This window comes from Telopea speciosissima, chromosome 2 (genome assembly GCF_018873765.1).
Source record: "Telopea speciosissima isolate NSW1024214 ecotype Mountain lineage chromosome 2, Tspe_v1, whole genome shotgun sequence".
Taxonomy (NCBI): Eukaryota; Viridiplantae; Streptophyta; class Magnoliopsida; order Proteales; family Proteaceae; genus Telopea; species Telopea speciosissima.
In genome coordinates, this window is record NC_057917.1 from 20708335 (window position 1) to 20728270 (window position 19936).

The following is a 19936-nucleotide window of genomic DNA, read 5'->3' on the forward strand; positions in this document are numbered from 1 at the left end:
GGCTGAATCACAGGGTAGAAATTTGATGGAGTACGAATCCAACACCGGCTAGACTGCAGCAGTGAGCTCCATTGTCCATACAAGTCAACTAACCGGAGAATGGAAACGAGTCGGGGATCCATTGGCATATGGAAGAAAAAGTGCTTCCTTAGGCCTCATGTTTGAACGGGATTTACTTCCTCTTTTTGGAATTTCACACTGGATTGGCTTCAACCATCCGCCAAGTCCATGGAAGACTTGTTTGTCGATGAAGAAAAGTCGGACTTTGTAGCAATGATAAAGCTTTGGAGGGTAATAGAGGCATGATCAAGTGGGCATGATTGTAGCTTGCTAAAACAGGGCATCCCACCATTATGGCCCGAATCACCGTTAATCATATGGAAATTTTCCTCACCCCGCTCTTCCATTTTCAACTACTTGAGCTCAGGAAAAAAATTATAAACAATAAGTTAAAATTCCAAAACAAAAATGGAGAATTTTTGGGTTTTTACAATTACCACCCCAAAAAAATTTTACTATTTACTATTACCCCCCCCCCCCCCCAAAAAAAAACTTTGAAACAACTGTTACTCCCCCTTTTTGCATACTAATAACCAACTGCCCCCCACCGTTATAGACCTGTAACGGTGGGGGTTAGTAGTGAGAGTGTGCCTTTGTCACGGTTTTTTAAGGACCAAAATGCCCTTAGTAGTGAAATAAACCGTTGTCACAAATATTTTAGGACTAAAATGCCCTTAGTAGTGAAATAAACCCTAGTTCAAAGGGTATCTTCATTTTCTCTGCACTTCATCCTCTTCGCTTCATCTCTGCGTTTCACCTGCTGCTGCAAACCAGGGGAAGAAGAAGAAGAAGGTCTCAGCCCTCTTCTTAGGCCACGATTTCTTCAGGAGTACAAAAGGATAGAGAGGTGCCACCGTTAAAGCTCTCGGAGCAAGACAGAAGAAAAAAACACAGTTGATTGCTCTCTGAGAAGGGAAGAGAGAAGCGAGCAAGGACAAAGGTATATTTTTCTGCTCAAACTCGCTAAGAACTAAGGTTTTTCAACTGAAATTTCTATTTGTTTTGAATTTTTTGAAAAGATTTACTGTCAATTTGTTGTTACCATAGATCTGTGTCGTTTATTGAATTTATCTGCCTCTCTTTTGTTTTATTCTTTCCATACCCTGCAACAATAAATAAAGTAGAAGTCTGCTATCTACTTCATTCCTTCATCCCTACACTGTTCTACAGTCATTATAAGTTGTCTTCAACCTTCAAACCTCTCTGCTGCAAGTCTCAATCTGTGATTAGTTTCTAATTTGTAGCGTGACCAACAGTTCACACACAAACCCCCTGCACACTTCCCTTGATTGTACTCTGTTTCTATGACATCGGCTTCCATTTCGATTTTCTCAACGGCCTCGAACCAATTGGTCGCCATGTCGGTCTTTACTTTTCCAACTTTTTCTTCTACTTTTAGAGTGGTTTGATCATCATTCCTCCTTGCCTTTAGATTTTGAACTACAGTTTGAAGGTCATTGACATTGTCATTGGACCTTCTCAAGTGGTTTATCTATCGAACAAAGGGAGCAATCAGATAACTGTCAATAACACTCACAAATGGCCCAACGAACTCCATGAGAGGATGGGAATTAAAGTCAGAAAAGGATAAAATAGAGCAAATGTGAATGAAGATCTGACTGAAATTTTTTGGAGATAAATTGGAGCGATGTTTCTTTGTATGAAGATCAAGAAAATGCTAAAGGATTCAAAATGCAAAGACAAAGAAGCTTGCAGAACAACTTATGAAAATGGCAGAATTAGAGCTATAGATCAAGCGGAGAAAGAGAGTCGATAAAAATGCAGCTACAGAATAATAGAATGAACCAAAGATGATGATGAAGGAAGGTGAAGAATACTTGAGACTTGAGAGGCCCGACCAATAGTTTGGTAGGACCTGGTGAAGCAGAAGCTTTTACTTTACACAAGTGTGTGTGTGTGTATTTTTTAAGGTGGAGAGCTTATCTATTATAGCCTTAACTGCCCATTTATCAGCAGTAGACACCTCTCCCTTAGACTTCTTAACAAGGCACACAGATTCAAAATACATCAGTCAAGATGCATCATACAATATAAAATCCCAATGTCAGCCCTTTAACACTTTATTGCATTAGATAAGCTACCATTTCTTGACAGTCCATCTAGGCAGCATGTGATTACTCACCCCTGTTCTTGAGCTCCTTGCAGCCGGGGCATGTCTTCTTCTCCTTATTTTGTCTAGTAATAACTTCCTGAGATGGCAAAGCATTGACTCACCTAGTAATTTCTTGTTAAAATTTAAGCTTGTCTTGACTAAGAGATCAAGGTACTCATTGAGTGGTCTTGAGAGAATGCACTTGTGCTTGGTTCTAGGACTTGGGGAACAAGTGGATAGTGATCTTTTTGTCAACTCATTTAGATCCCCATGTACAAACACCCAGCTGCAAATGGGTTTCTAGTAAATGAAAAGCCAAGAAATTTGTAAAGAAATTATGGAAGTGGGTATTTGTTTGACAATTCATGAAAACATCAAATACTTCTTTGTTTAAAAAGGAAACAAAGACTAATTAATCTATGGCTTGTTCTTTTGGAATGTTTGCAAGTAAGATGTCATCTGGGAGTGTGAATACTGGCTGTGCAAGGTGGGTGAGGTTCCAAAACATGGAATGTTATTGCCGGAGGAGATCTGCTGTGAGGATTTCAGAGTCAATGGACAACCCAGATAGGCTGTATTATATTTGTTTTAACAGAGACCATGGTGGTTGCAGATTCTTCAGATGGGCAGTACCCATTGGTGAAACAACCCAATCTGTGCATGGTAGTGATGCACCAAACAATGAGGGTGAAATAGAACAGCAGAGAAGTGAAGAGATCGGTAGTCTAAATATTAGATTGAATCTTGTGGAGAAGAGTGTAGCAATAATGAAGATCACAAATCAAGTAGTAATAGTTCGATTGTATTGTCTTGTATTTGGAATGTAGTGATTTAAGTCTGGGAATTTCAAAGTCATTTTGTTGAAGTCTATTTTGGTTAGTCTTGGGTTGTAATCATGGATGTTTTTTAGTTTTGGGTTGTAATGATGGATGTTAATTATGGTTGAATATTGTAGTAAAGTAGCATCTTGTGAACTGTTCTCTGGTATTAGAAAGGCAGTAGAATTAAGCATCCATGGTGTATGTTCAATATTCTCTTGACTACTGGATTTGTTTATTAACTTCTTCCTACAGCCATTTTGCCCACTTTAATGTCATGAGAATCAAAAGATGATCAAGGAACCACAAACCCACAATGGATGTTGGCCATGGCTCTGTTTTCTTGCTCAAAAGGAAGTCCATAGCTCTGTAGTTTTGACCCTTGAAACACTCTCCAACACTTCAAATGGAAAGCCAAAGACAGATTGTTATTAACAAAATCCCTCATTTTCAGCAACTGTTTTCCATTACTTGGAATGAGTGAGCTTCTCTCAGAATCATCATCTCCATTGTCCAAGGAATTTATACAAAAGCAGGATGAGTTTGAGCCAGGAGAGATACAAAGACAATCCAAGAACTGAAAAGAAAGACTTCCTTAATTTAGTGCCTTTTTTATATTTTTTTTTCTTAAGTTTCCAACAGGTAAGTCTCTTTCTTTTTCTCTCTCGAAAGGCCAGGAAGAAACAACACCCAATACCAAAGTACCCAATACTTGCTCTAAGGGGAATTTGGCAGTTATGTAGAAAAATCAGTTATTTTGGTAAATTACCAAATGGTACCTAGACCTTATACTTAAGAGTAAATACTTGTGAAATTTCAGAAACAGAAGGGGAAATTAGACAGTGAATAGAGGCTGGAAAAATTCAACTGTAACTTGTTTGTTAAAGATTTACTAGCCTGAATTGTAACTTTAGGGAAGGGATTGGATATTGATATTACGTGAGTTTCACTAAACCAGGAAAGAAAGTTTTATAACAGATTAGGGACAGTTGGACTGGTAATAGGAAAGCCAGAAAATAAGGCATGGAAAGTAGACCTGTTGATTCAAACACTGGAACCAAATCCTCTACATGTCGACCACCAATTAAAATATGGACCCCAATTACCCCTAAAAGACAAAACTGCTGGAACTGATGGCTAAATTTAGGCTCCATTCTCCTTGGCCTGGGCTTCCAAATAAAGTTACATAAAAAACAGCACAGAGAAATATGGAAGTTTGTATCACATAAAAAACAGCACAGAGAACCTCAAACACAGAGATTCACAAATAAAGTTACTGAAAATCAAGTCCAAAGGGTAGGATAGTAGTCAAGCCAAGTTAAGAACCCCAGTACGAGTACATGTAAATAGTCTCTCTAAAAAAGTCACAATGAAATTACAAAGACCCATTGTACTTAATCTTGTTACAAACAACCTATGACCCTACACCTTAATACCAGCCCAACTCCAAGACATATTTGTAACTCCCAAAGACATGGTGGCAGCATCTCATTGAAGTTGGCTCCTCAGCTCAAGATCACCTCACCATACCTACAAGTCATGAAACAAATTCCAAGTGACCAACTATACTTAAGTAAATGTTAAATGTTTGTTTTAAACAAATCAAGTTAATCAAGTTTTACACCCCATTGATAATTAGTAATTTAACTCATACCATTATTGTTGTGGGTTTGCTCTTCTGAATGCTATAACCTTTGTAGACTTGGCAACCATTTTTCTCTTCACCTTCTCTTGTGCAGACACAATTGAAGTTGTAATAGATTGCTGTGAGGACCTGATTACCCTCTGTGAAGAGGTAGCATCATCATCCCTGTTGTTTCTCTTTCTCTAAAAAAGGCAAGAACAAAAACATTAGATTCTACATAGTTTTATCATGCAAAACTAAATATGACATTGAGTATGTTATCATGCCATCCCTTAGGAGCACTGTGAGAAGTAGATGGTCTCTTGTCTTTATACTTGCAAGTCCTTTTGTTATGATCAGTACCTCCACAGAGTTGACATTTGATACTCCTTGTCTTCTTCCTTGAATCGCATGGGGCTGCCTCATCTGATTCTCTTATCCTACTCATACGAGGTCTACCAATCCCCCTCTTTAATATTGGAGGAAGCAAGTCAGTCTCTTATAGTGTACTAAGATCACTCATTGGGTAAATTATTTCTTGATAGGCCATTAAATATCTTTTTATGGTGTAAGCTGGATCACAATAGTCCTCTAAAGTTCCCCTATAATTTGGAATGCAAACTCCAGCATATTTACAAGGTAATCCCGTTGCTACCCAGACCCCACACTCACAAGTTGACTTAGTCATGTTAACAACATATCTTAGGCCAGATCCATCTTGTATCTCAAACAGCTCTCTACCTGCTGAAATGGGTACATAGTGCCTCATACCCTTCCGTACTGCCTCCAGTTTCTCACAAATTATTGAAGTCAGCCTTGTGACACTGGTTAAGCCACTCTCATACCTTTTATGTAATCTTTTTATCATCTTCACTCTAAGACCATCCACCAAAGTAAGGATAGGCTTACTCCTCAAGGGTCCTACCCAGTGATTGAATGACTCAGTACAGTTGTTGGTGATGTGGTCACTTTTGGCTCTATGATCAAAAGCATGGCTTGCCCACATCGGTACTGGTGTCTTCATCAATCAATCATAGGCCCCTTCATTATCTTCCTTCATTTCATTCATAGCCTTTTGGAATCCATAGGCATTATATGATTTGCATGCAGCCCAGAACTGGCTCCTTAGTAGAATGCCACTACCCCATCGTGACTTGAAGTTATTGTATAGGTGTCTGCAGCAATGCCTATGGTGTGCCTCAGGGAATAATTTTGCAATAGCTTCAATAAGACCCTATATATGAAAAGAATATTCACTAGTCAAAAACCTAAACATTGCCATAAAATCACAAATATAATGTCAATGATATTAGTCATACCTTCTGTTTATCTGTCATAAATGTATATGGAAGTCCTGTAGGTGTGACTGGACCAATGGCATCACGTAAACAACTGAGAAAGAATAACCAACTGTCAGTGGATTCATTCTCAAGCACACCGTAAGCAACTGGATACATGCCATTGTTTCCATCCAGTGAAACAGCAGATACAAGAACTCCACCATATATTCCCTTCAAATGACATCCATCAAGGCCTAAGAATGGCTTGCATCCCTTCAAAAAATCTTGAACTCAAGCATTAAAGCATACAAACAAACGCTTGAACTGACGATCTACTCTGTATTCATCTCTGATTAATTCACTCTCTACCAGTCCATGTTGGAATCCATTTTGATATTCTATCGCTACTTAATTCCCAACATTTGCTATCATTATCATGTCTGCATAACTTTCCAGTCTCCTAAATGCTTTTTTATGACTTGAACTATCTTCCCCTAGGGCAATCCATTTAGCCCTATACAATTGCATATTGCCTATATCCAATGAATACTGATCACTCAACAGTTGTTCCATGGTTTTCAGACTCACATCTGGGTCCGATCTAATTTTGGACCCAATCTTTCCTGCTATCCAACGTGCACTTACTCCCTTATTTCTAATCAATTTCATACATGTGTGAGTGGGAGTAAATGTCTTGATAGCAAATGTAATGCCATCTTTTAAACGTGAAGCATATATCTTCCATGGACACCCTCTTCCTGCACAAATTGCACTCACCTTTTTGCCCTCATTTTTTTATCTTCAATGTCTCAAAACATTCTTGCACTTCATAATCCTTCAGGACTTCTTTGAAGTGTTGCCCATTCTTGAATAATTGTCCAACTGTCAAATGGATCCTATTGCTTAGATCCCTCACTATATCAGAGTGGGTGGAACCATCATCTTCCTCACCATTTGATCCCTCTTTACTATTCTCTTTCTCTTTTGCATCACTTCCAAATTCTTCATAGTCTTCATCACAACTCTCTGAACTCTCACTTAAATCATCAGATTCTTCATCTGCATAATCAGAATCTGATGTGTCATTGTTCACTTCCTGTTCCTCACCCTCAAGTACCCTGCTAGCTGATGGATTGGTTGGATCAGCTAATGGAATGATTGCATCATTACTTCCCAAATCTATAGTGGTAGTAGTAGTTGTAGTAGATCTCACAATACTAGCACTCCTACACCTACTAGACATACCAACTTCAGTAAAAGAAACCCCACTATCATGCATAACTGCAGAACTCCTATTGTCAAATGTGACTCGGTTATGAGATGCACTAGTTGGCCCAAGAACAACGGTCTGACTGCTATTATGCATCACAATAGAACCACCCTTTTGAACATTCATGTCACCATCCCTTTGAATATTTTTGGCACCATCCCTTTGAGGATTACTGAGGCCACCCCTTCTTATATTAGCTTTTGGCCTAGTACTTGTAGACATATCAGTAAGGAAAAAAGCTGGATAGGGGTGCTCCAATCTCTGGTCTATTTCTTGCAGTATCACTCACAAACTGGACATGGTGTCCATTGATGGTAACATGATCAGTGTTGTTACCAACTTGGACATTGTAGACATACATGTGGATACAACCACCTGACTACAAAGCATGTTTAGCATTTCCATCACATCTTTATCTGTCTTCACTACCATATCTTTCATATTGTCAGTTGTCATATATTTGACATTGAAGTCCACAGATCTCCCTTTGGGAACAGTACTCAAAAGTGAGTTATATATGTCACATACCATATCTAAGTAACCATATCGTTCAACATCAATAATCTTTGTAAATGTGCCTTGAAGATAGTGATACTGTACTTCAGTCATTGTCATCTTGAAGATTAGAGACTGTTTGGCTGCATGGTATATGGATTTTATAGAAAAGTGGGAGAAGCAACAATTAATCACATTAATCAAGAACAGTCATTAAAATTCAAGTTTGACAAATTACATCTAAGTATCAAGATTATTTGATAAACTTCTCAACTAAAGAAACAAATACAAGATTATCCATTAAGTTAGGTACAAATTTATATAAAGCTTCTATTTTCATTTCTATAATTCCAATAACCTGTAGTGCAACAAGGAAAGTAAAATTCCCCTCCCCCAATGGGAACTTAGTGGAAGATGCAAGATGAAAGGGAAACAAGTGTTATAAAAAAGAGTTGCAAGTAGTACTTGCATATTTGGGTGCAACCAAAGAAGCTAGAAGAAAAAGGAAAACAGTAAGCAAGTCAATAAAACTTGGGAACTGGCTGGACTCCATATACAACTGAATTATAAACTAAAATGAAGGGCATGAAAAATAATAGAAAGGTCCTTTTATTGACCCCAACTATGCATGTGAAGGTCATCACTATTTTTTTCATGACTCTGCGGATGCTAAGTAAATACACAAGATCATGTTACACATGAAATTAAAGAGACTGCAGCCCATGTAAACTAAAACTGTCATGACCATCCTGAAGCTATGCAGATAGCTAAGTTGTTTATGCCTGGAACACTCATTGCCAACAAAATTTATCATGAAAGCTTGCATTCCAGAGAACTAAGTCATGACAACAATAACCACATGAAAGAACCTCACATGCATTCAACTCCACCTTCAAGAAAATCAAAACTAGATTTTAGGCCAGCAACCATCTACACATGGAAAAGCTTATGAACAAGAACAAGGGATATCTTTCTGGGGAAAAAGGTTTTCTTGACAAATGAGAAGACAGAATTCAACCGTTCGAAGGGAAAGACTAAGTTCACTTGAGCATATATTCATCTTTCTACAAACTGTACACCCTCTGAGTCAATTTAACAAAAAAAAAAGGAAAAAAGGAGTTAAGCTTCAACTTCTGGTTTCCGTTGATGATTTTACCCTTTCAAACTCGTGAGTAAAGCAGTCTAAAAACTATGACATAGCAAAGTTAGACAGAAAAAATTTCAGAACTTGTGATTTTACACTGCAACATTTGTCCCTTGGGAAAGAAAGGTTTCCAAAATAGAGAGCTAATGCATCCACCCACCTGCTCTCTCTCTCTTATGATGTTCTGTGATAGAAAAAAAATAAATGACAACTAGTACCCATCCCACTCATCAAATTTCAGCCCTAAACAAGCAACTGAAATGCCTAAAAAATGAGTCTAAGGTGACAAGATTATGAACTGGCCACTATGTAAAATGTCATGCTTGTAATTTTGTGAAACTTCACATTGACTTTTCAACCACTTCCCTTTACTGTTTTGAGCTGAAATTTAACCAAAATAAGATCTTAGACCAGGGAATAAGTCACACGAATGGTATATTCAAGCTGTGGTAAGGTTGATGGGTTAAGGGAATGGATCAGAATAGGGAAAACAGTATAGTAACAGTTTAGGGGATGGGAACAGAATAATGATATGTAGATAAAGGCCTGAAACAAATTAGTGTTTAATTTCAGGGGCTTAATTGCAGGCAACAGGTGAAATACTTCCTGCCGATCTCAAAACACAAGGCTGAGACTAGAGGACTCGATCCAAGGACAGGCTGAGATGGTAGGGGGGAAGTAACAGCAGATCCACAAGTCCAAAAGGGTTGGAATTTGGATCGAAGGGTCCTCTACTAGGGGGAAGAACTAGAATTAGAAGGTAGGGTCAAATTAGAAACTAATCACAGATTGAGACTTGCAGCAGAGAGGTTTGAAGGTTGAAGACAACTTATAATGACTGTAGAACAGTGTAGGGATGAAGGAATGAAGTAGATAGCAGACTTCTACTTTATTCATTGTTGCAGGGTATGGAAAGAATAAAACAAAAGAGAGACAGATAAGTTCAATAAACGAAATAGATCTATGGTAACAACAAATTGACAGTAAATCTTTTCAAAAAATTCAAAACAAATAGAAATTTCAGTCGAAAAACCTTAGTTCTTAGCGAGTTTGAGCAGAAAAATATACCTTTGTCCTTGCTCGCTTCTCTCTTCCCTTCTCAGAGAGCAATCAACTATGTTTTTTTCTTCTATCTTGCTCCGAGAGCTTTAACGGTGGCACCTCTCTATCCTTTTGTACTCCTGAAGAAATCGTGGCCTGAGAAGAGGGTTGAGACCTTCTTCTTCTTCTTCCTTCGGTTTGCAGCAGCAGGTGAAGCGCAAAGATGAAGCGAAGAGGATGAAGTGCAGAGAAAATGAAGATACCCTTTGAACTAGGGTTTATTTCACTACTAAGGGCATTTTAGTCCTAAAATATGTGACAACGGTTTATTTCACTACTAAGGGCATTTTGGTCCTTAAAAAACCGTGACAAAGGCACACTCTCACTACTAACCCCCACCGTTACGGGTCTGTAACGGTGGGGGGCAGTTGGTTATTAGTATGCAACAAGGGGGGGTAACAGTTGTTTCAAAGTCTTTGGGGGGGTAATAGTAAATAGTAAAGTTTTTGGGGTGGTAATTATAAAAAACCCAGAATTTTTTTGGTTTAGATTTTAGTGGCACTACTTCTCCCTTCTTCTCTCCTACATCCGTAAGTAAGAATCTGGATTTCTACATTAAAATCCACAAAACTATGTTTTTAGAATATTTCACTTTTAAGGCTGTGTTGGGATGCCATGAAGAGAAAAGAAAAAAGAATCAAGGAAGGAAAAGAAATCAAGAGAAAATTTTATTTCCTTGTTTGTTTTTAAATTGTAATAGAAAAGAGGTATGCAAGGTGGCTTATGTGAGTGATTTCGTGTTGCGCATTCGAGATGGACGAATAAATTCTGTTTTAGAGGTCTTTGGAGATCTGTGTTGTCTCTGCGTTCTCTGCGACATGCCTTCATCTTCACTCAATCCATCTTCCTCTGGTTTCTTCTTCGGTTACCTCGAAACCGCTTGTGGTGAACATCATGGTAGTCGTCCTCTCCTTTCTCTCCTTGCAAAGTATCGAAGCGGATTTCGGTTTTCAGGAGGAAAGATGAAGCAGCAGCTCTGAGGTGGAGAGCTTTGGCTGAGAGTTTGAAGATGATCTCCGGAACAGAGGAGGGGAATGCTTGCCGCTGAAGTGTGTCGATATTCTTATAACTCCGGAGGAATGCTAGAGGCACGTCTATATTTCCATCCTCATCGTTGCTGTCCCTGCAATTTTGGTATCTGTGGTTTAGAGGGTAAGATCCCAAGCTCGATGTAATAGAATCATATCCTCGTGGGTCGATAGGGATTGGCTTGGTTTTGCCCTTTTTTCTTCCTTACCCGTTTCTTTCTCTTCATCGTTCTCCTATGAATAATTTGAAATTTCAGGTGCTTATACGTTCTCGTAGGTTTTCACATTCAAATAGATGGTGACTTTTTCCTGGTGCTGAAGCTAAATTGCTCCTCATTCTTTAATGGGATCGCTGCTCTTGGTTTTGCCTTGACAGTTTTCCACTATGACAGATTCTCAATTGGGTTCAGTACCGAGTAAACATCTTTGCTCCTATCTCGAGCGTTCTGGTTCAACGGTAGTGTTTTCTGTTCCGTCGATGAAGACCCGATAGCAACTCGAAGTCGAATGAAGTGGTAAATACAGCGGCGCATTGCATTTTGTTCTCATCATTTCTCGACTTCACGGTGAGACATTTTTAATGATTGGCGATAGAAAATTTCACTATCCTCGAGGTGAAATTCAAGAATCAAATGCAGAATCTTCTCGCGATCAGGAGCATACATACCAAATGCCGAGAAAACCTCCAAAGCCAAGAAAATCGTTTGACGTTAACACTTCTTGGAACTTGGTCATATTTCATATAAGTTATGAATAAAAAAGGGAGACAGAATGGCACCTGGTCGCTTCAGACAGGCCCCCCTTTTGTCCTGACATAAGGGTACGCAAAATGACAGCCGCACTCTTGGTTATTTTTGGGGTTCAGAGGTTGTAGTTGTTATTTTGGATTCGGAAGGTTCGCCTTGTAAGACCTTGAAATCTCCATATCACCTGATTCAGAAGGTTCGCCTTGTGAGACTTTTTTGAAATCACCAACACCCCATTAGAAGGTTCGCCTTGTAAGCCCTTGAAACCACCAACACCACATTCAGAAGGTTCGCCTTCGAAGACCAAAACATCACTCCTTTAATATAAATCAGATTTAAACAAATTTTAGATTTGGAAGTCAGCAGTCTTGATCAGTTCTCTGATCACATCCACTTTCTCACATGTGGTCTGTATCAACTCTGGATCCAAGATATGTCGCTTTCCAACCTCGTCCCGATATAAAGGTGTCCAGCATTTCTTACTATATTGAGTTTCAAATGGTGCCATGCTGATGGAAGCCTGATAGTTGTTGTTGTAGGCGAACTCAATGAGTGAAACATGTTCATCTCAGTTGCGCTGCGCGATCGGGTGGCGTTCTCTTTCCCAATATAAAGTTAGGCTTTTGAGCTAAAACCTATTGACCTCCCGTCCCTAAGACATGGCTAGTATAGATTGCCCACTTGTCAAAATGTTTCATCAATTTTATCAGAAATGTTTCTAATACATTTCATCATCAAATTTTGAGGACTGTCAGAGCAATAGTGTCTGGTTCGTCGTTGTGTTGAAAAAAATCCAGGGATGAGAGAGGAATGAGGGAAACAATGGATTTGTCAAATAAATATAAGGTAAGGAAAATGCAACCTGGTCGTACAGCGTACACCGCTCCTGCGTCCAGACACAGGGGTGTGCAAAATGGCCACCGCATCCTTGGTCATTTCCATCTTTCTAGGGGGTGCGGTGGTCATTATGCACACCCCTATGTCTGGGCGCAGGTCGGCATGTGTTGCGCGACTTGGTGGCATTCTTTCTCCCTTAATTTTAAATAAAAATGTAAAAAAAGAGTTGATGGGGAGTTGAGAGTCTTGAGACGGTCCCATTTGTTGACTATGTGTGTGTTCACTCCACCTCCTATTTGAACTGTTTTAAACACGTTTTTATGGGAAAAAAGGGCAAATGGCAGACATTTCCGTTTTAAACGCGTTTAAAATACGTACTTGTTTTTTTGGCGTTTTTTAAGAACTTGGACTTGTTGAATAATGCCTTACTTAACTGACCTTATTTGTCTCTCCCGAACTTTGGTCAACCTGATTCTTTCATCAACGTAAAGATGACTTGATGGGCTACAATTTTCCTGATAACACCTTCAACTCAAGGTCAATGGACATACCCGAAAATTGAGCTACAAACTGATGCATCTACTGAATAGGGTTTCTAAAGTGATGACTCCCAACTCCAACTAAACATGCATCACTCCATGAGTGCGTTGGTTGACAACAATGAGCAGCACCATAGCCAAGCCACATTACTCAACTTTGGACATCATGGTGTATGAATTAGGAATTGATATTGAATGATATTAGATGACATATCTTGGAAACTTCCAATGGGTCATGGAATATATATGGATTAATTTTGGATGTTACAGTTTTTTTTTATTTTTATGAGAAGGATGTTATAGTTGTTTTGAACCTTAGAATTATGTATTTTAAATAAAAATTCTTCAATTTATATGAGAATAGTACTACTTTTTTGGTTCCGTTTATTAAAATATAAATGCTTAAAACCCGTACCGTCCTTTTTTTTTTTTTTTTTTTACCGCTCACTATTTTTTTTGACCATTTTATTTGATTGTCCATTTACAATTATTTACCATTTAAAACCTGTATCGTCCGTTTCTGTTTTTTTGCCATTCCCGTTTAGCTAACTATGCTCCACCTATCAATGATGATGAAGTTGTAAAAAATGTATACACGCAAGTAACTTGTCAGTGTTTTGGGTATATAAGTAACGGTAGCCAGCGAGGGGATGGAGGTGGTGGTATGAAAGACGACGAAGAAGAAAGTGTGTGTGTGGGGGGGGATGTTAAAAAAAAGGTTAGATGGATACTCTTTAGGTAAGGGTGGTGCCAGTTTAAAATCACACTGAACTGAACCAAATATGGATCATTACGATTTTGGTATTAAGAAAATGAATCTTATTTGGTACGGTATAGTTTTAGTATCTACGGTAAAACCGTTTGGTATGGATCATATCATATTGAATTACCTATTCCCAAATCAAACCAAATATATACACGATACAGGTGAGTGTGCAAGAGACCAAATGCTTTCTGCAAGCCTTCCCAATACTTAGATGACCTTGTGGTCGCTGCTTTTCCTGATAGAGGTAGTAGCCATGAAGTTCTTTATTGAAACTCAAAGCTTGGCTTAGTTAATGCCGTTCCTAAAGATTTGCTGCAAAGTCCGGCAGGAATTGGGAGATTGAAGATGAGAAAACATCTTACACATTAAGGACATAATTTTATGTTTTTGTTGAATAACCTCCTTTTTTGAATTATTTTATAATATATCCTTAATTTTAATATATATTTCAAAAAGACCCTCCTATTCATTAAAAATTACATATTCAGCCTAAAGGCAATAATAAAAGTCCCCCAATTTAAGTTTATATTTAAAAAGACTCTTATCCATAAAAAATTATATTTTCAAACCAAAGCTTTTTTTTTTTCCCCCTTCATTGTTTCCAAGTTAAAATTTCTTTTGACTACTTCAATTGATATTTGGCCGGGCCTTTTGTTTATCCTACTATTAGAGAACTTGTTAGAGTTCTTCTTTTTCAAACCAAAGTTTGTTTTTTCTTCTGAACTCTTTCTTGTAACTTCTACCCTTCCCTTTTTTTTTTTCTTTTTTTTTTGAAGTTTACCATTCTATTCGCATGATACAATATTTGTGGTTTGATCGTTGGTTGTAGATAAATGGAAGGTGATACATCGCAGGTAAGTCAAATTAACTCTTACTACTATTGTCAATGTTATATTAAATGTCTCACGTTTTAGTTCTTATTCATTTGCTACTCTAAAAGCAAGATAGAAAAAACGATATCTCCCATAATTTATATAGTCCTCCACCCTCTGATGGGAACCTGTTATAGTTGTACACCTGTAATTATTGCTGAATTTGTGTCTCATATATTATGTAATAGCATATGACTTTATTTGATGTGTCATCTAAGACGTTTTGTTTTTCTTTCATCTCACCTCCGCAAATGATTAGATGTGTAAGCATGGCCATTAATTTGTCAAGGTGTTGTATTGAAATATATTGCTAAAGTAGGTTATTTATTTTTTGACTATATATGATTTACCATCTGTGGATTTTGATGGTAGCATGGTTGCATATAATGTTTTATTTATTTTTCTATATATTATTTACCATATGTAGGTTTTGATGATGGCATGATTGTATATGATATTATGTTTTATAGAATATTTGGTTTTATTCTTAGTTTTTTCTATGTCTACGTGTCTCGTTTATAATTATAAAATGATGTTAATTATATTTAATATCATTTTCTTACAAATATCATAAAAATGCTATATTTATGTTTTTTGTACTATAGTTAGAGCCAGTCTTCATCGAAAGATACATAGTGGACCATTAGATTGATGGAAACCCATGCCTCTTACCAAAGAATGGCAATATGGTAAGTGAGCCATTGACCTTGTACATTGGAAAAATCTTTAGGAGTTCTGATCAGGCCTTACATGAATATAGTATGTATGCAAGGAAGCAGGGGTACTTTGTTAGGAAACAAAGGTGTGAAATAAGAGAAACTGGGGATCATGAAATATATTGAAGAGACTTTGTTTTCCACCAATCAGGTAATGGGAGAAAAATGATGCAATTACTAAAAACATTGAAGAGTTAGATGATGGTTGTAAGAAAAGACAGAGATAATACCGCACTTGTCATTGTAATTACAAAGCATACATGGATGTTTTTTTGTCTAGGAATAGGGACATGATATTGTGAGAAATTCACAATTTTGCGGATGATCACAACCATGACTTGTTGGACCCAAATGAGGTCTGTTAGAGAGCATATCGACATATTTCAGGTCAATATAGGAGGCATCTCTTGACACTTGAAAAAACTAGAGTGCCAGTTTCTAAGATGCTTAGGATATTGAAAATAGAGCAAGAAGTTGGAGTTGGATGCCTTCCATTCAACGTGAAGGATGTGTATTAACTTTCTTAGATCTCAAAAATCATTTATGAGGTAATGCAGTCAATCTTGTCCTCAAGTGCAAGCATTTGAAATTCCAATATGAGTACCAATTAGATGATGAGAACCATTTGGAGTACATCGCTTGATATCAGAGTACTTCTGTTCGAGGTTACCAGCTCTACGGTGATGTTGTTGTATTTGACACAACTTATTAGTTAAATGCGTATGACATGCCTATAGGTATATTATGGGTTGGGGTAAATAACAATGACTGTTTTGTTTCCTTTGGATGTTGTCTATTAAGGGATGAACAACAAATGTCATTCGAGTGGGCGTTCAAGGTATTATTACTGTAAAATTCTTATAAATCTATACTTTAATATTTTTTATTTTCATGGTAATTTGTATTAACATATGTGGTATTGGTGTTCCTCAGGTTTATGGGTGGCAAGGCCTCCAAAAATATTATCACGAGATGATTCTCAGCCACCAAGCACACCTTGTGCATGTGGCATATTGCTAAAAAAATTTTGAAGTATTGTCTAATGTACTGAAGTCTCAATTCAAGGAATGGAACAAGATTTTTCAAAAACTAAGCAAGGTAGAGACAGCGAAAGATTTTGACAAGGATTGACAAACAATGTTGGAGGAATACGATTTAATGGCCATTGGACATTTAAAGAGACTATATTGGAGCCGATTTAAATGGGCGACACTATATCTTAAGTCTTATTTCTTTGTTGAGATGAGGATCACCGACAGATTTGAATCTATGAATGTCTTCATAAAGCATACCATCTCATCACAGACTCTTCTAATTGATTTTATTGATCAAGTAAGATTATTTTATTTATATGAATCTATGATCATCGATATTGTTTCTAAGCGGTAGCACTATAAGCTAATGTAATAACTTCGTTACACTTAACATTTTATCATCTAATTGTTTTTGTTTACTTAGATTGGAAAGGCAGTAGGAGTGTTAGATCAAAAGAAAAAACAAAAGAGCATGCAACGAAAAGCAACAACATTAACAATTTTGACCCAACAATCAATTGAGATACATGCCTTAAAAGTTCTCACTCCTTAAGCTTTTCGGAAGTACTAGGATGAGATAGTGGAATCCTCTTCATGCATGCATGTCATCAATGTGACCCTGGGTTTTGGATCTTTTCTTCGAAAAGCGGAGCATGTTGATAAGTAGTGAACAATTCAACATTTAGTTGGGGAAGAAACTATTAAGTATAGTTTGTAAGTCGTTTGAGTTTAAAGGTTTCCTTTGTAGGCATACACTTCTTGTCCTCATTAGAAGCAACCTGTTTCATTCACCCGACTAGTACCCACTTCCACAGTGGTAACACGAAGCGTTAGTCTCTTTGCCTCCAATTGATGAGTTAGAATTTGATCACTTACAGAGGCTTGAGATCATCTTGTCACTTATAGCTCAGTTTGTATATAAAATGAAATTCAAACGTCATCATGACTTAGCTGTTAAAATAATACACAATACAATTCATCAAATCATCAATGTTAAAAGTTCAGAGGGAACATCTAAGAGTCATAACCCGATTAGGGACACAGATAAAGATCCAGATGATTATTACGAAAACAACACAAAGAATGACATGGATTCAAGTGATGAATATCAGTTACTCTTATTTGATGAGAACATGGAAAGAATAGTTAACTCCTATCATTCAAAGTCGAAGGGTCGTCTGAAGACTCAAAGATTTAGATCATGACAAGAATATACAAACTGATCAAGGGAAACTTGATAAGGGGGTATATCTAATAGTACTCTACTCTAGCGAGAAAACCACGTATGTGTGGAGTGGTTGAGTGTCGTCAACTTGGTCATGATAGGAGGAAATGTTCATATTTGAAAGATGACGATACTGGTATCCAAGAGGTTTGATATGATTTTTTTTATATGTTTCATTTGCATAAGCTTGCAGTTTCCTTTGGTGTATTTCATTTAATCTACTCCTGAGTTTCCAATGGAGATGTTGATGTAGTGATGACTTGAAAGTTATATACATTCTCAAACAGTTTCTTGTGCACAAGAACTGTTCTAAAATTCTGCATGTAAATATAACTTGGATATGACAGTGGATGGATGTCTACTTTGTTTCTTCTTTATTTTGGTACTATTGATTTATTCCACTATAAATATAGTCCCATAAATATAAGTTGCATATAAAAAGAGACTATTTATGCTAGTTGGCAGGTCTGGTGGCCTTCATAATGGAGATGTACAATAGTGATGATTGTAAGTTTTAGCTCTTCCTATTTCTTCCTAAAGGCTTAATTTAGGTTTCAATATGTTTCATATTATGTTATAACTTCATATTTAATGGCATTAGTTAAAATGGTCTGTAATAAAAATGAGACAAAATTTTTTTCATTTTACTAAATGCTGTCTCCTAAAAATTGGTTTGAAGATCTGTCTGCGAGAAAATTCGCCATTGCTTGATGGGGACAATTAGGTATTCTCATAAATAATCATGTGTCTATTCTTGTATGTCAACTCTAAGGCCCAACACTTATAACCATATCCATTGCCCATAACCTTTTTTTTCCATGTCAAATCCTTTTTCAATCTTGTAAGATTAGGGATAAAGATCTTCCGACCACCTCATAGAGCACAAATATGGCTACCCCTAAAAAACAGATAATATCAAGACATTTTAAGCAATATGGACTCTGAATTTCTCCCCCTTGTGAAAGCCTAGAAAGAAATTTAACATAAAGCATTACCAGCAGTAAGCTGATGATTGAGACCTTTCAAAATTGTTAAGAAGTACACTTGACCAGTTTTAAATATGCAATCACAAACATGAAATAAAGCAGAACAACTTTAAAGATTTCCATTATTGTCATGTTTTTGTTCCATAACAACAAGTACTGCATTCTAATTATGCAATAAACTAAGATAAGAAAAAATAAACCAAAGTACTATATTCCATTCCATCCATTCCATAATAGTCTATCGGCATAAGCCTAGAGTCAAAAGTAAACAAGAAAATTAACGCTTGTACGGCATCTAACAATTAAAAAAAAATCAAAATATCGTGACAAAATTCAAAGGAGCATGTCACAATGATTCCCATCTTAGATTCAACCTAATGCAACTAAAAACAAAAAATAGAAAATTCACTTCATTATTTCATTAAATGAGGAAGTGTAACCCAAAAAGAGAACCTGCAAAACAACGAACTAAAAACAAAATTATTCACAATGGAAAAAGAAAATTTTAAACAACATATATGAGATGGTAACATGTACACCATGAGCATTCAAGTTCAGAACTATTTCAAGGCAACTCCTAGTAGTTGTTGCTAGACTTACACCCATGTCCATTGCTATTGTGCTCACTAATATGATGTTCACCACGATTAACAACCTCCATTTTTTGGCCTTACACAACATTAGTGGGCTCCTTAAATGGAGACTTAAGCAAATGTTTGTTTCAAACATCATCACCCCCTGTTATTATTATTAGGGCAAAAGATCATTATCTGCTTGTGTTGCACATGCACCACTGCAAGGGTCAATGAGAGTGTACGCAATGGGTATCAACATAGATGCTATTTTTTTTTTAATTTCAGGGGAATAGGGTAGTACTTTTGTGTGTTCCTATGTGCGCAGGAGCAATGCGACTAGGTAGCATTCTTTTACTCGTTATTATGATAAGAATACATGGTAGACTGGGCTGGGCTCAGTTCAGGCCCGGCCCAAGCCTCAAAATCTCAACCCTAACCCATCTTGTGGGCTGGAAATCTTTGCCCGGGTCTTATTGGGCTCAAGAAGGGCTTCAACAAACTCAGGCTTGCCAAAACTAGAGATCCCTAGAAAAAACCCTGCCTTTTAAGGAAAAAAAAAATAGAATCTACAATTTTTCGCGATTTGTTAAATGTACTTGCTGTTATAGAAAACCGATCAAGCTGACGTGGATGAATACTCCTGCAAGGCTAGGAAGTATAGAGCATAAGAGAGCACCAGAGCTAAGAGTGTCAATCATGGAGTGGCG